The sequence below is a fragment of the Cannabis sativa genome, chromosome X, assembly GCF_029168945.1.
Source record: "Cannabis sativa cultivar Pink pepper isolate KNU-18-1 chromosome X, ASM2916894v1, whole genome shotgun sequence".
NCBI lineage: Eukaryota > Viridiplantae > Streptophyta > Magnoliopsida > Rosales > Cannabaceae > Cannabis > Cannabis sativa.
The window spans coordinates 84,798,670-84,816,102 of NC_083610.1; the positions used below are offsets into that span (position 1 = coordinate 84,798,670).

The 17,433-nt window shown below is 32.0% G+C and overlaps 2 long non-coding RNA genes across 11 annotated transcripts; one reads left to right on the forward strand and one right to left on the reverse strand.

Annotated features, from left to right (window-relative positions):
* Positions 1-9,437, reverse strand: LOC115703232 (uncharacterized). 10 transcript variants are annotated; one of them, XR_009685387.1, is made up of 5 exons: positions 8,603-9,436; positions 8,148-8,212; positions 1,040-7,297; positions 677-778; positions 1-596 (listed from the first exon to the last, which is right to left on the reverse strand). It is a non-coding gene; the product is annotated as an uncharacterized LOC115703232 (long non-coding RNA). The 10 variants fall into 10 exon arrangements; XR_009685386.1 differs by lacking the exon at positions 8,603-9,436 and adding an exon at positions 8,442-8,580; XR_009685382.1 differs by having other exon boundaries at positions 1,040-8,212; positions 8,611-9,437.
* A 1,366-nt stretch (positions 9,438-10,803) lies between these two features.
* LOC133032785 (uncharacterized) lies at positions 10,804-17,189 on the forward strand. Its single transcript, XR_009685390.1, has 2 exons — positions 10,804-16,810; positions 16,953-17,189. It is a non-coding gene; the product is annotated as an uncharacterized LOC133032785 (long non-coding RNA).
* Positions 17,190-17,433: the final 244 nt, after the last annotated feature.

Below are 17,433 nucleotides of genomic sequence, written 5' to 3' on the forward strand. Positions count from 1 at the left end.
GTATTATAAACTAGAATTTCATATTATAATTATAAAATATTCAAGTAATTCTAAAACTAAATAAAGAGTCATTAGTTTATAGAAAATAGTAATATTTACAATAAAATTTGTAAAGAAAAAATAAAATTATAAGTCAACAGCATCATCGTCATCATTGTTGTTCTGGGTGGGAGGGACAACATGTGCCAGGAGGACATATCAGTGGAATTGGAGCTATCTCGAGCATGTTGAAGCAAGGAACGACGCCAAAAAATACTTGAACTGCTCCTGAAATATATTCAGGTATTGATTCTGACTCTGCATCATTTATTGTTGCCACTCGTAACGTGTTTCTTGCTCTTCCGCTCTTAGCATCAACGTCTCATATTCCTCCATGCTGACAATAGGAGGCCCAAAGAGACTTGCTTGGGAGTTGCCCTTTTGGCCTCTGCCCTAAGTCTTGACAACTGGTTCATGCCTCTCAAGTGGCGTAACCGCTCTCCAAGTATCTGTTTCATAACAGCCATGTTTGTAGGAAACTGGGTGAGGTCTACATCATACTGACGAGAGATATTATTCGGCGCAGGTTGAGTTTTACGCGTCTTAAGAATTTAGGCCTACAAATTTTTTTAATAAAATGTTAGAGATTGATAGAAATTAAATATGATAGGATTATTAAAGATATACAATTACTTACATGCAGTTGTTGAGTGTGTTCATCGAGCCATTTATTGTTCTTGTAGTGGAACTTTATAAAAGTGTCCACAAAACTTGGAAGTTCTCCTGTCTCGAGATTAGCCTATTTTTATACATACAAAAATAGTAATGTATTATTCAAAACTTATTAAATTTTAGGCAATAATATTTATAAGATCATAACCCGTTCACGATGTGGCCGACAATGGTCTTAGACCTCCATCCACCTTCAATCTTCATCTAGCTTTGATTTTTTGTATACTATGCGTCTCTTGCTTATAATTTAAAGTAAATTTATTGTCAACTAAATGCGTAAAAAAGCATAAGTTAATGAAAATTCAATTTTACAATTTTTAATTTCTACCTGTTGTTTCGGGTCTTTCCAGTAGGCAATGACCTCTTACCACACCTCCTGTAAGACCCCCTGTGGACGTGATCTCCTAGTCGCCTCTTCCTCTTCATATTTCTCAATATTATTCTTTCATGCCATTTTCTTGTTCGCTCTCCATTCGCATAGCCCTTTCGACATTTAACAAAATATAGTCCACGAACTTAGGATTGTCAAGTGGGAAGTCAAATTTGATTTAAAAAGATAAATATTAAAATCATATATATTTTTTGTAGAATAGTTTTGTTTGATCTATTACAATAAAAATTGAATGTTACGCTAGTCTGTTTCAGATAGTCTAAATGCTCCTTCTGTCAACTTTCCTTAAAATTGAACTTATTCATAGGAATGGTGTTGTGAGTAAAGAACTTGACCATGTTGTTAAACTTGTTCCCATAGTCGTCTATGGGGCCCCAGTCCCCATATGCCATCTAAATTTTAATTTTTGCCCTGAAGACATCTTGGTCAGTTCTTCTTCCACATTTCCCCTTGTAAGGTCCTCTAACTCCCTTATTCTTACTATTACTTGTACCTGCGTCAGTCATTCTACACATACAAGCTATATTTATTAATAATAAAATAAGTACTAATCAATTCATTAACAAAAGGAACATGTATTTTATATAAATAATGGTAGGTTTAAATATTACAATACGTTAAAGTGTACAAGGCATCATCATCATCATCATCATTAATACTAGTTATCATCATCACTATGAAAAATAAAATCATCTAAATCTTACGGTCAGGCTGGACATGGTCCATGCTGATCACTTTAGTTGGGTCGACATTGTACAAGACATATTTGACATCGTCTAGTTGTAGAAGTTGTATGACTAACTTGATTTTGAAAGAGTTTATTTCTTGTATAGTCATGGTTTTTTCATCATCCTCATTTGTAAAATCCCAGACATTGTGGGGGTTGTGAGCATTGACAAGCTTCCAATCAACTCTATTCTTCAGGCTGGAAATGTAATATATCAAATTTGCTTAGATTGCAAGTATGAATGTTAATTTTTGTACCATTGACGGGCAATGCAGAAACTAGCAAAAAAACTATAACTTTCTGTCTGGTTACCGTTTGTCATGTCCCACCACTTGCATTTAAAAGTAATAACACTACAATCTTCTATGTAAGTCAACTCGTAGACTTGTTCGAGTACGTCAAAAAAATTTGACAACCTTCACCAAGCACCAAAATACCACATTTTAGGGTGTTATGATTGTCATCCTGATCCTCAACTAAGAATTTAACACCGTTAACAATAAAAATAGCTCTAATAATGAAAGTTATGAGAGTTGTTTGAATAATGAAGAAGTGTCATTAGTTGAATACATGGAAGAGAATGAGCCTACAATTGAAGATCAAGTTGTTTTTGAAGTGGTATTAACTCAAAATTGGGCTAAATCGGATTCTTACTTGAAAAATAATGAATGTCGTGTAGTGAATGAAGTAAATTTCATTCATGATCATGAAATCATTAAATATGAAATCCCAAGCAAGGTTATGGATAGCCAAGTGGAGAATGAGCAACAAAAAGAAGAGTTGTTAGATGAAAGTGAAGAAAATGTGACATTAGAGGAAGAGGAAGCACACGACATCACTGATTCAAATTCATCAATGATATTGATTTATACACCACCAACAGATCTATATTTTCCATCAACACCATCCCCACCATATTATATCCTCTACGTGCTATGAAAGACTTCTCCCCAAGCTCATCATCCAAAGTCTTATGTTGTTGTCGTTGCTTTTGGTTCAAACTCATCGCATGCCAAGCTTGAAGGCAATTACAATAATAACTTTCAAGTTGTCTTGCATGACACTTATTATAGGTGTCAATGGCTTGTTGATGTGACATGGTTAGTCTTTCTCTCTTTGGGTTTTATGTCACATTGGGAACAATGTAAAGTTTTCACTACAAAAAATCTTACTTTAAGTCACAACAAAACTTGTGAATAAAAGTGAAAAAGTTGTGACTATTTATAAATCTTCATTCCTATGTTGTGACTAAAAGATTCGTGGTAAAATGTATTAGTCACAAAAATTACAATTTCTTGTGACTAAATGTGTTTTTAGTCACAATACTTGTTGTGACTAAAATAAAATTAGTGACAAGTTATATCTAAAGACTATATTTTAGTCACAAGTAACATTTTGTTGTGACTAAAAGTCGCATTTAGTCACAAAAAAAATATGTTGTGACTAAAAAGTTATCACCAAAGGTAGCAATTTTTTGTAGTGTTTAGTTTGGGGGAGGGGCTTAATTTTAAATTTTGTTGTTTGTTTGATTGTTTAGTTGTTTAGTTTAGTTTTTTTTTTTTTTGGTGTTGTTTGAGTCAATTTTTCTAGATGTGTGAGTCAATTTAAAAGTATGTAGATAGCATGGTTTGAAAATGTCATTTACTTTTTAAAAAATCGGTGTGCTTGGTGATATTGCATTCTTGACTAATTTTAATTTTATGTTTTGAAATAACATAGAATCATAATAAGTAAATTTCTAGCAATTGAATTAGTTTATGTATGTTAATTGTGAAATGTGGAAAGATGTTTGAAAAATTCTAAAACTTGCTTGCTTGCTATTTGAGGCGAAATAATAAATAATGCATGACTAGGAAAACGATTTAGACATTCTTTGAATCGATTGTGCCTTTCAAGTCATCCTTATAATTTTTATCTTAGTTACCCTTTTTGAGTCTTAACTTATTCTTTATTTTTACACATTGTGAGCCTAAACAAAATAAACTCATTAATATCCAAAATTTGATCTTACTTATACCATAAGTGGATCTTAAATTTGGGGAATTTGGATGGGAAGTTTGTTATATGTGTGTGGGAATAAGTGTGAAAATTGAGAGAATATGAAAAAAAAAAATTGATTGGCAACAACTTAAAAAAAATCTGAAATTAAGTGTCAAATTTGAAAAAAAAAAATGAAATAAAAATAAAGGGTTGCAATATTGTCGGAAAAAAAATTCTCTCATGGAATAAGAAAAAAAAAAGGGGTATCAGGATTGTTTATAAAAAGATTATTGTGTGACATGATTTGAGAAGTTTATAGTATAGGCAAGCTTAAATAACCATTTCATCTACCTGTACCTAAGCCTAACATTACAAGTCTAGAAAGACCTTTTGATTCTTGGTTGTGCGTTGATTTATATTAGTGGATAATAGTAAGTATTGCAAGCTTATGAAATATATTGGGTTAGTGGATTGATAGATGCATAAAATTGTTTGAACTATTAGTTAAGTGCTAATTATGGTTTAATGAACTGAATAAAAAATTAAGGTGAATCAAGGGTGTGATTGAACTGAAATTTTAGATTATTATAGGTGAAATTTTTATTCATAACCATGTTATTTATCTTACTTCAAAATTGCTCATGTTTTGGTTTATTGACTTGTTTCATTTAGGTTGTGTAGTTTTTAGTTGTTAGTCTTACTCGAGGGCGAGTAAGGATTTAGTTTGGAGGACTTTGTTATGATATTTTTAGCCTATTATTTATGTCATTTTAGAGTTAATTTTCTTCTTCATTATCACTTTTTAGAATAGAATTATGCTTGTTTTCTTTAATTTTAGGGTTCAACACTTGGAATGTATAAATTGGTCAAATTTCAGAAGATGATCTATAAAATAGAGAAAATTGTGTAAGAAAATAAACCTGAAACTTCAAGCGTAAATTAGACTATGTTTTGATCAGATTTTGGAGAAATTCAAAAAAAAAAAAAAAAGTTCTAGATCTCTCTTTCAGCTTTTCGGAACATCTTGAATCGTCCAATTCCGAGTAATATTAAAAGAGTTATGGCTGAAACATTATCCATCGACGGAGTAGAAAGCTCACTGCCCAAATTTAGGGGTGTTATGCTACGGCATAGGATTTCAATACCGCGCCCCTCCCCTTTAATTTTCAAAAAGATGATATTTTTTTTATCGTTTTTAGCTATAAAAAGAGTGGGACTTTAATATTTTTCAACAAGCAATGTAGGGGTACAAAAATCGGAGAGCAAAATCAATCGAGAAGGCTTTTTAATCGAAGTTTTTAACATTCTTTTCTTCTCTATTTTCTTCTTTTATTCTTAATTGATATGTGTGAAGTTACTACGATGAACAAGAGTAGCTAAACAATTTATTAGGGTGTTGATGGATATTGTTTGACATCTGTTTATGGTTTTAACGTGATTTAATTTTCCTCTAATTTTTAATGTATTCTATTTCATTCATACTTATCTCTTTTAATTGTCTGGCCATCAATTAATTGTTTATGATTTTGATACAAAATATAAGAAGTGAGTGTCAATTATGCTATAGTGAAATAGGAACAAATTTCGATATAAGACGAGAGTACCTATGTGGTTTGATAGCTTATACGGTTTTTGTGTTTAATGCCTTTTACATTTTTAATTTATCACGAGAGTAGAAAAATTTGCATATAATTGAGGTTTATGTATCTGAGAAGACTATAAATTACTTGAGTAAACCTGCTATTGCATAGAATTTGGTAATAGAAATTGAATCATGTTAGACCATAATAGATAGATACAATTGAAATAATATCTCTAATTTCACATCCATTGTTAAACCTTTTATTTGTTTTGTTTTATTTATTTTTGCTTAGTTTATTTAGTTTCAAAATTTATCTATTCTATTGCCATATAGAAACAAGAATTTAATTGATTGGTACATAGCTACAGTTCCCATGGAAACAATCTCACTCATTAGAGTATTACTTGTTAAAACAATACGTATACTTGCGTGTTGAAAACACCACAACAGAGGGACAAGCTCAAATGTTGCTGGCGGATTATACAACTAAAGAGGTGAAGTAGGCAATCTTTTCTAAACCAGGCAACAAAGCCCCAGGATCAGATGGAATACCTATCTCGAATCATAAGGAAAATTGGGAATAAAATAGACTTTAAATTTCATGAAAGGTGTGACGAATTAGCACTTAATCATTTAAGCTTTGTTGGCGATGTTCTTATGTTCAGTCATGGAGATTTTAAGTCTATTTACTACATGTTGCAAGGCTTGAAATTATTTTCTAAAACATTTGGCTTCATTGTAAGAAGTGGAAAGAATACTTGAAACATCTAGTTTTTGCAGAAGTCACTTGCTTTTAAGTACTTGGGGATCCATATATGTGCTAAAGGGATTTCAGTCAAAAAGTGTGAAAGCTTTCTAGAGAAAATGGTAGCAAGAATTCGAGTTTGGAGCTCCAGAAATCTGTTATATTCTAGGAGAATAACACTAATCAATTTGATACTAGTGTCTATACAAACTTATTGGTCTCAAATCATGAATTTACCAAAATGATTCTGAAAAGAATCAATTCAATATATCGAGCTTTTTTATGGAATGGACAAGCTGATTTTTTGGGTCCGGGAACTATAACTTGGGAGATGGTTTGTAAACCAAAAGAGGTGGGTGGCTTGGATTTCTGAAACATACTTAATTGGAACATTGCTACTATTGGAAAGTATCACTACAAAAAATTTAACTTTCAGTCACAACAAAATTTGTGACTAAAAGTAAAAAAGTTGTGACTAATTATAAATCATTATTCCTATGTTGTGACTAAAAAGTCTGTGGCTAAAAGTATTAGTCACAAAAATTACAATTTATTGTGACTAAATGTGTTTTTAGTCACAATACTTGTTGTGACTAAATATGTTTTTAGTCATAATACTTGTTGTGACTAAAATTAAATTAGTGACAAAATACTATGTTTTAGTTACAAGTAACTTTTTGTTGTGACTAAAAATCACATTTAGTCACAAAAAATTTATGTTGTGACTAAAAAATTGTCACTAAAAGCTATTTTTGTAGTGTATACGTGAGTTGTTGAAGGTAAAAAAGACAATTTATGGGTGAAATTGGTACACAATGTTTACATTAAAGAAGAGGATTGGTGGGCATATACTGGCCCTACACAAAGTAACATTAAAGTTTGCATTGTTCCACAAAGTAACATCAAACCACTTGAGGTTAGCTCAAGTGGTCATAGGTGAGTGTGTCTGTCTTGGAGGTCCTGGGTTCGAGTCTCAGGTAAAACATAGTTGTAATATATAAACGATTAAATAAAAAAAAATAAAACAAAAGAGAGAGAGAAATATACCATCAAGAAGGGTTACTTGACACCGTGCCCTCCTAAATCTCGAGTTCATTCTAGCAATAAGGTATGGGGGAGATTCAACTTGCCAAAGCATAGTATATCTTGTGGTTGGTTGTGCTTGACATATTAAAAACAAAACATAGGCTTTATAAATACAACATTGTAGCATATAACATCTATTTACTATGTGGCCATGCATGGTGAGGAATTATTTAGCATCTGTTTTTTGAATGCCAATTCAGTCACAGATGTCTCCAAGAGGTAAACAATCGACTAGGGTAGATAGTTCAATCACATTCTCTAAACAGATTACTAAGATGGATTTCCTGAGCACAGTTGAGTAATTTCAAAAAGGTAGTCATCACTGCCATTGTTGCTACTATAGTGTATCAAGTGTGGAAGGCTAGAAAAGAAACATTATGGCTCCATCAAATCAAACGAGTGGAGGTGGTGATACACAGTATAATCCATGAGGTCAAGAGCAGAATTCATAGTATTAATCTTATGAAAATTGCTTGTATATATATGATGAGTGGTTTGAAGGTTTGTAAATTTAAAGAATATAGCTTGTAAAGGAGAACTATACTCAGCCCTGTGCTGCAATATTGTAAAGTTTTTGTTTGAATTTAATGAATCTCTGATTCATCAAAAAGAAAAATATATGAAAAATAATAACAATATATAATATAAAGTATTAATATGTATTGTTTTAAGCTTTTTTTTTAATACATAACAATCTTTTATGACTAAAATAATATTTATTATATAAATAATTTATTTTGGAATAAATATATATGAAAAACATATAATCTATAAATATTTATATATACAAAAATAGATATGGAAATTGTTAAATTAGCGATAATGGGTGTATAGCACGTCGAAAGGGAGTAATAGAGCGCGGAAGAATACTCGAATAGGAGAGGAGTTGGTGGTAGAAACAAAAAATAGCTAAAAAATAACTCACCGTCGGAAGATGAAGAGGTTGTCGATCGAAAAATTAAGAAAATGGCTGCGCGATCTCTTGGCATCCTGCGCAAAGAGAACGAGGAAATGAGTAAAAAAATATACAATATTGATATTTAACGATAACATTAAAAGTAAAAATGTTATCGCAACTTCTATAAAAATAGACGTTTACGAAGATGACATAACTAACGATAAATTTTTAATATCATCGCTAAATATATCATCTTCGTAACGTATGAAAGTTTAGGCATCACAAGAAAGAAGTAAAGAAAAAGATGGGAGAAAAGAATACTCCGATCATATCATCGGGTGACACTATATATCAGTTCCCAATTATACGTATATAAGATTGTAAAGTATTTCATTTTGTATGCATATAGAAAATCGACACGTCAAACCTATATGAATAATGAATAAGTATTTTAAACGAATGGAAATGAGACACAGATCTACCAGCTTACTGTATTTTGATTGGACTCTATATAACAAGATAAAGAAATTAAAAAAAGCAGAAGCTTTTTTTGAGGTCATAAGTGGGTTTTGGAATGATCAAAATGAAGAAAGAATTTGAATATTTATATTTGCAATTGCAAGTAGTCTTTGCAATAATATATCTTGGCATTGTATGTGGATGGACCTGACATTGTGACATTGTGGAGACATGATAAGTTGAGATATAAAGGACTACAACTCAGTCCTACCCCACCACTGGGCCATGTGACCATGTGACCATACCACATATAATAAGTTCTTACCTAGTACACTGATAATTTAGTACCTTAAGCCAATGAAAATCAGACACATAACTCTACAAAATAGTTGATTGATTTCTCTTTGGTCGACACCAAGATGTGGGCAACTGTAGATTTTGAAGTCTCTTTTAGTTCTCCATCTCATTTAATTTATCTCTCTCACAATTTGTAGCCTTTTTTTTTATTCCAAAGATTGATATGTGGACTTCGTTTCACTAATCTAACTCCAAGTACTTCCCCATGTCTTCTACCACAGTATTGCTTGTGATTCCTTTCTTTTCCAACTTTTTAGGGTGTGTTTGATTGGTAGAAATAAAAGTAAAAACAGAATTTATTAAAATTAATTAAAAAAAAAATACAGTGGCATGTTTATTGTGTGTGTGCTTTTTCAATAATAAAATTAATTCTTCTTCCGTCCAAGGAAAATGTAGCACGTATTTTTATTTGTTTCGGTATTTAAAAAAATATTTTATTTTATTTTATTTTATTATCGTGTGTGTTGTATGTGTTTAGAATTATTTATAAGTTTTTAAAAAATTCTAAATAATTTATAATACCAAAAATAATTATTAAATATTTTGATGCACAACTGTTTGTATTTTTTATACGTGCGGTAAATAATTATTTGAATTTTATTTTTGATGTTGTAAATAATTTATTTTTGTTTTTGTAACTTTATAAGATTGTTATTTTGGTTCATGTGAATTGATGTGAACAAGTAAATTATTAGTTTTTAGAATATTCTTTTTTATGGTTCAAAAATTAAAAGAATGAGAAGTAAATTTTGATGATGAGGGTTTCTTTTGTAGATTAGTCACTTGCAAAATGCAGTAACTCTGAACTTGTTTATCTTGGTAGTTGTTTGTTTCAAACTTGGTCAAAGCTTGGATTGGTTTGTACAAAATATTATATTTGAAGTTAGAAATTATATATGAATGAAATTCTATAATTTAGTTGATAATTTTTAACTTAAATTATATATTGTGTGAAAAAAAAAATTAATCTTGATCATTTAGATTATTGCATTATAGTTAATTAATAGAATAAAATTTTGAAGCTGTTGTAAGTGTTTGCTAAAAGTAATGCAAATATAGTACTGTCAAAATAACAAAGTTTTTTGAAAATTTATAGATGGACTTATTCAAAACAAAAAATAAAACTAAAAAGCTCTTTAATTTGCTCTTTAATTTATAGTGTACTATCCTCTTTTTTATAATAAAGGGCAATAACCAATTAAGAAATTTTTCTCTATGAAAGTTGGATTGTTATAGAAGATTTTATGCTTACTTTAAATAAAAATTATAGGGTATAATACACCCCTAAAATGATTGTTTTAGTACACTCTATATATTCGTTTTGATATTTAGCAAAGTTTTTTTGTTTTTTTTTTGTTTTTTTTTTTTTTATGATTGTATATTTTGTAGTTATTTAAGACTATTATTAAAAAATTATAATTATTTTTTCTTATACATTTGGTAAGTAATTTTTTTAATTTTACTTTCGGCATTGTAATCATTTCAAAATTTTATAAAAAATTTAGATGTAATTTCAAATAAAAACATTGTACACGGTTATAAATGACTATCTTGGATGTCAAAACAATAAAAGACAAACTAAAATAACTATTTGGGACATATATTATAGATTTTTCCGTAATTATAATTACTCTTATTAAATTTATTTAATTTTATAAAAGCTTAATTGTTATAAAAATATGAGAATGTTTTTCTTTTGCTGATTTAGTGTATAATTATAAAATTAACATAATATATATTTAAGTTTTTAAGTGCAGTTTTATATATTAGAAAATTTTATAGTACACACCTCAAAATAAGTGTTTTGGTTCAACCTCAATCTATTACAATATATAAGAAAAAAAATTAATCTATTTTTCTTTTTTTTTATAATCGTCTACATTGTAGTTATAATTAGGATTACTTATAAATTTTCAAAATTATAGTGTCAAAAAATAAGTTCTAAATATTTTATTGTATGCGTCACTATAGTTTTTTCTTATAAACATGATAAGCAATTGTTTTAACCGTATTTTTGATACTATAAACTATTCAAAAAAATTTAACGGAAATTTAATTTTCTCTACTTACATATACCTAATATTTTTCCCCTAAACACATGATAACACTTAATATTTGTGGGATATGACATATTTTAGAATATCCCTAAAATACCCCCATTTATATTACCCCCTCCTTTCTCTTCTTCTCTTTACTACCGAGCTCCCCACTAAGAGGGCTAATTTTTTTCACTCATTCTCCACTCATTTTCTTAACTTTATTACACTATAATCTACTACACTATAAGTTATTCTACCTATTTTCTTTAAAATTTGGAGGGAGCATCATACACGGAGCACACATATGCAAGCAAAGGGTAATTTTTTTTTGTTTGTGTAATCTTGTTTGTTGTTGTTATATTTAGTTTAGAATATTGTTTTGATGCTTGATCTGTGAATTGTCTATTATTTTGCTATTTTTTGTGTTAAAATGTTTGTTGCTTGTGAATACTGCAATTTTCCTGGTTTCAGCATTTTTTTTCGTCTAGCGCGATGTGGTCCAATGCTGGTCCGATGGGGGGCCCGATGCCTTGTTAAAATAGCTAATAGGGGTGAAGGCCCGATGGGATCTGATAGGGCCCGATAGGGGTCCGATGGTACCCCATAAATTTTGTTTTTTTTTGGTTTATTTAGGTCGAGTCTGATGGGTGTCTGACGGGTCTGATGGGGGTCCGATTGTAGTGTCTGAAATATAGTTTTGGGGATTTTTTTAGGCCCGATTGGATTGAAGTTCGATATGTGTCTGATGGGTCTGATTGGGGTGTCCGATTATAGTCTGAAATATATTTTGGGGATTTTTTTTAGGCCCGATTGGATGGGTGTCTGATTGTGGTCCGATTGGGGTCCAATGGGGCCCAAAAAATTGGTTTTTTTTTTTTTTTTTAATTTTGGGATTGGGCCCGATTTTATTTTTATATGTATTGCATTGAAAGATTATTTTCGGTGAGATTTTTGTTCTAAATTGTAATTGTATTTTTTTAAATGTATGTGACAAGCGTGTGTTATGTATAATGGTGTTTGGGAGCTTGATGGTAGAGATTGGGTTTATAAACCGGGCAAAAATTTGACATTTAACATTGATCTGAACGTAAGCTACTCAAGTTTGGTTGATCTTTTGTCTGAAGAACTGGATGTTAACAAAGTGGAGTATGACTTAAAATTGGAAGTAAATTACAAGTACATGAAAGGCTATGAGTATCGCCCTAAAGTTATTAGAAATGATAAGCGTGCAAGGTACTTTTTATCTACACTTGCAAAGAAGCCAGATGAATTTACTCCCTTGTTTGTGACTTTGTTAAAGAAGAATGTTTGCGTCGATCCTAGTCCCACACCAAGTTTTATTAAGGACAATCGTAGCGAGGTTGGGAGTTTTGTTCTAGAAACTAATCCAGAGGTGTTGGTTGTCGATGTATTACCTGAATTAAACACTATGATGCCGAGTGCTGATATTGTAGCACAAATGCCCTTCATTGATGGTTTTTTTGATGGTCCAAACCCTGAATGTTATGTTGAGGGCAATGATGACGTAAGAGACGACCAAGGTACAGAGGTCCCTACTGCTGTAGCTTTGAACTTGGCTCCAGTATCATACCAAATACCACCGAGGCCACCGACACGGAAAGAATGCCCCGTAGAGAAAATCCCCAAACACCTGGTACTAGTAGTAGTCGTCAAGGTGAAACCAGTAATGCTAGACGAACCACTGACAGTACATGTCCTAATAATGTTAATAAAGAGACCAATGATATTAGTGGTCCTACTGATGCTCGAGGGACCAATGTGACGGGATTTAGCGATCCATTTTCTTCTTTGATAAGTTACGGTAAATTCAAAGAGAAAATGTATACAAGAGAAGACATCGAGGATCATAGTCATTATATATCTATGGGTGGCACAGTAGGCGGGGAGTTACATGTAGGAAAGTTTTTTAGAGACAAAGAGCATTTAAAGATGGTTGTTGGCTTGTATGCAATGAAGAAAGGGTTTGACTACTCCGTTAGGAAGTCCAGTACTGATATTTGGTACGTCACATGTAAGGATGCAGATTGTGTGTGGAGATTAATAACGAAGAAGAACGTACTTTCTAACATGTTTGAGGTGAGTACATTTCATAATGTACATACATGTTCTCTTGATCTTTGAGGAAAAGATAACCGTCAAGCATCACCTTTGATAGTTGCCCATCTAATTAAGGATAATTGCAACTGACGGCTCGGATCATTTAGCCTCTGATATAAGGAAAAGTATGCACAAGGATTACGGATCCAATTGAGTTATGAAAAGGTATGGAGGTGCAGAGAGAAGGCACTACACCTAGCTCGGGGTACACCTGAAGATTCATACTCAAAATCACCTAGTTACTTGCACATGCTACAGTTGAGAAATCCAGGTACCATCACAGATTTTATGGTAGAAGATGGTCGCTTCAAGTATTGTTTCTTCTCTCTGGGTCCTTGTATTCGGGGGTTTAGGTTTTGTCGACCTGTTGTATGCGTTGATGGGTCCTTCTTGAAGACTAGGTATGGTGGGCAAATGTTGTGTGCAGTGGAACTGGATGCAGGGATCCATATCTTTCCGATAGCTTTTGCTATAGTTGACAGTGAAAACCAAAATTCTTGGACCTATTTTATGAGAAAATTAAAAGAAACGATTGGTGATGTTGAGAACTTAACCTTTGTTTCGGATAGGCATTAAAGCATTGTTTGTGCTTTGGAGATCGTGTTCCCTTATGCACACCACGGTGCATGCTACCACCGCATTATTATGAACGTCAACCACCACGGTGCATGCTACCACCACATTATTATGAACGTCAACCACAAGTTCAAGACTGACGTTTTCACAAATCACATTTACACGTGTGCCTACACGTATTCAAAATCAGAGTTTCCAAAAAAAAAATTCAGCACATGCATCGGACCCCAATCGGGGTCCCCATCGGAGCCTATCGGGCCATCGTCTTCCCCAAATCGCATATCTGAACCTAAATCGAACCCTAAATCTAACAAAACTCATGGTGCACACATAAACACATACATTATACATTATAACCCTAAAATCAATACCTATCAATACTCCAAATCATATATCACACAAAAAAATGACAAAAAAAAGGGGGGCCGAAGCTTACCTTGGACATTTCGGTTTTGATGGGGCCGGCGGTGTAGGCGGTAGGCAGTGAGAAGTGCTCAGTTTTGATTTGGGAGGGGGCCAGCGTTGTAGGTGGTGGTGAGGGGCCGGCGTTGTGGGCAGTGGTGAGGGGGGTTTTGGGTCGTGTGTGGTTCGGTTGAGAGAGAGAGAGAGAGAGAGAGAGAGAGAGAGAGAGAGAGAGAGAGAGAGAGAGAGAGAGAGAGAGAGAGAGAGAGAGAGAGAGAGAGAGAGAGAGAGAGAGAGAGAGAGAGAGAGAGAGAGAGAGAGAGAGAGAGAGTTGGGGTTGAGTTATGAGAGGGGTATTTTTAGATTTTAGATAAAGTGGGCATATGTTTTCAATTTTGATATGTATTAGTTTAGGGATAAAATATTAGGGTATTTTATGCATATTTTTTCAAATAAAAAAATAACTACTAATTCTAAAATAAAAAAATAGAACCCTCTAAATGTCGAAAGTACTAATTAACAATTTTAATAAATATAGTACAACTTGGGTTCGTCTTTTTTATAATTTAAGCAACTTATATTATAAATGTGCAAGTATTAAATATAACTATTTTTAGCTGGTTCAGTAAACTGTATAAGTGTTGTATTATATTAAATAATAAGGAACAACACTGTATTTGGATAAAACTTTATATTATATTAATTATTACGACCATAACTTTTCACAATGTGAATCGTATTATTTAATACATAAAAAACGATACATATTAGCATGTATTATAATATTTAGAAAGAGTTAAAGGTTGGAGACCCAGACTCCAGCTCCAGACCCAACCCCAAATTTAGACCTTGGACCCGAACATTGTACCCAGACCCGACCCCGGTCTTGGACTCCCTGAACCTTGGCCCCAGGCCCCAGTCCTCGGACCCCTGGTCGAAGGTCAGGGTTTTGGAATGGGGTCTGGGTCTGGGTCTGGGCCAGGATTTGTGGCTCAGGGCTGGAGATGGGATCCTTATCCACTAACGGGGTCGAGGTTGAAGTCGAGTTTATGGTAAAGATAGTATAATTTTACACAATATATTAATAAAAGTCAATATCAAACATAATATTGCATTAAATAATAATAATACAATATAATATAATTCAATGCAATACAATATTATAAAATTCAATACAATACAATACGATGTATCACACAAGTCTTAAAGTATAAATGTGTAATACTATCTTAATTTAAATATAATTAGTTTTTTTATTTAAATCAAATGCATATATGAGATTTTTTTTTTAAATGCTTAAAATCTATGGCAATCATTTTTCCTTGATAAGTTTCTTAAGGCATTTTTTATGGGAGTTTTTCTTCCTATATATTTATAATACTTTATTTGTGATACAATCTTTTATTAAATAGACTTTAGTATTAGATGTGATATTTTTGTGAAAGTAATTTTATTATTTTTCTATACAATTATTTGGATTTTTATAAAATGATATATATATATATTAAAAATAATAATATAGAAACTTAATTATATGTGTATTCAAGTAGTATTATTTTTCTTAACAAACTTTTATTTTCATTTTTTTTCCATCCATTTTCTTCTATTATTGTATGTGTAGTTGGTTTCATTTGATCACGATCTAGTGTAACTAGTTACCATTATAAAAAAATATTGGCACTTTTCAATTACCATTGTAATCTAGTGGTAAGTAATTGATTACTGTTATAAATTTAGTTTATATATTTAATACTACGATGGTGGTCGGTTACTAGCTATCACATTAATATTTATGTTTTTAAGTAATATGGGGTTAATTATTTATCGCTCTCAAAGCGACAAACCTAACACAAAAAAAAAAAAATGGTATAACTTAAACTGATCGTAACTAGTTACTTAAGTTAATCACGATGGTATACCTAAATTTGAATTAAAAAAAAAATAATCTTGATCATAACTAGTTACTTAACCTTATTTGAAAAGAAAAAGACAAAAGTAGCTCTGTTGAGAAACATGGAGTTCTATCACAAAATTAATTGCTCATGAGTGAAGTAGTCCATATTCTTTTATATATATATATATCGCTCAATATTTTTATATTTAATCCATGTGGGACAATGTTCTCTAATATCTCCCCTTAAAATGGTAGTTGTTTTTGCTCATCAATCTTGAATCACCTTGTTATCCACAACAACAAAAGAGATTTTTTATCCCAGTTTTTACACTTGAAAATATAAAAAGTGCTATAAAAACTTTTGATCCTACTTTTACATTTGAAACCTTAAAAAAAGTTTGGAACAAGGGTCTAGTTTGAAAAACAGACAAAAAACAGTGTTAGAAATGCTATTTTTATGCATTTGCCAAACGCAACTTACGTTTTAAATGAGACTTTTTATCCTGATTTTCTACATAAGAACCGGGATAAAAGGTCCTCATAAATCTGGGTCTTTTAATTGTTGGGCCAGCTACACATATAAAATGAACAATTAGCATTTAGGGTTTCATTTATTAGGGTTACTCTCATTCCCTCCCACCCGCCCCTCTCTTTCCTATCTCTCTCTAAGCAGCTGCCTGCCCACATGGAGATCAAACAGGCTCCATGGTGTCTCTCAGCCGCAGTCCTTCCCCCTTCCCCTGCTCTTTTATTTTCGTACATCACCCCAAGCCAGCGACCTTTTTCCAGCGAAGGAAGAGTCAACAGAGTTCAGATCCGAGCTCCACACCCTTTGAAAATTTCAGGTACCATTCGTGTTCTTTTTCTTTTTTGTTCTTAAGAGATCTGTGCTCCACGTCCTCTTATCTCGTTCTTCTATTTTTCCTTTTTTTCTTTTTTATTTTTCTGAAACGCCAATCAACTCTCTCTTCTTCTCTCTTTCCTCAGGTGTGAAGGTATGTGGTCGACGGTGCTTCTAATTCGTGGTTTTTCATGGGAACGAAGCTTCGTGGTCACTGTTTGTGGTCATTGACGATGACTCACGGTTGTCGAAGGTGGTTCGTGACTTTTGTTGTACTGATTATTTGGGGTTTAAATTTGTTTCTGTACGTATTGTATATTTTACAAAAAGGTATATATTGTAAAGGAAATTTTTTATCTCTGTAGTGGTTTGTTGCTTTGTTAGTTTTAGTATATTTTTTATTTAATTTTTACTTTTACATTTAATCTCGGTTATTGTAGGAAAACTGGGATAAATAATCACTTTTAATCCCAATTTAAAATGGCCTTTATCCCAATTTTTCTATAATTATCGGGATTAATGGTAATTTTTTATTCTAGTTTTTATAAGAGTTTTTATCCCACTGGCATGTATATTCTGGTTTTTATTTTATCAAAAATCGGGATAAAATGCCCTTTAAAACTGAGA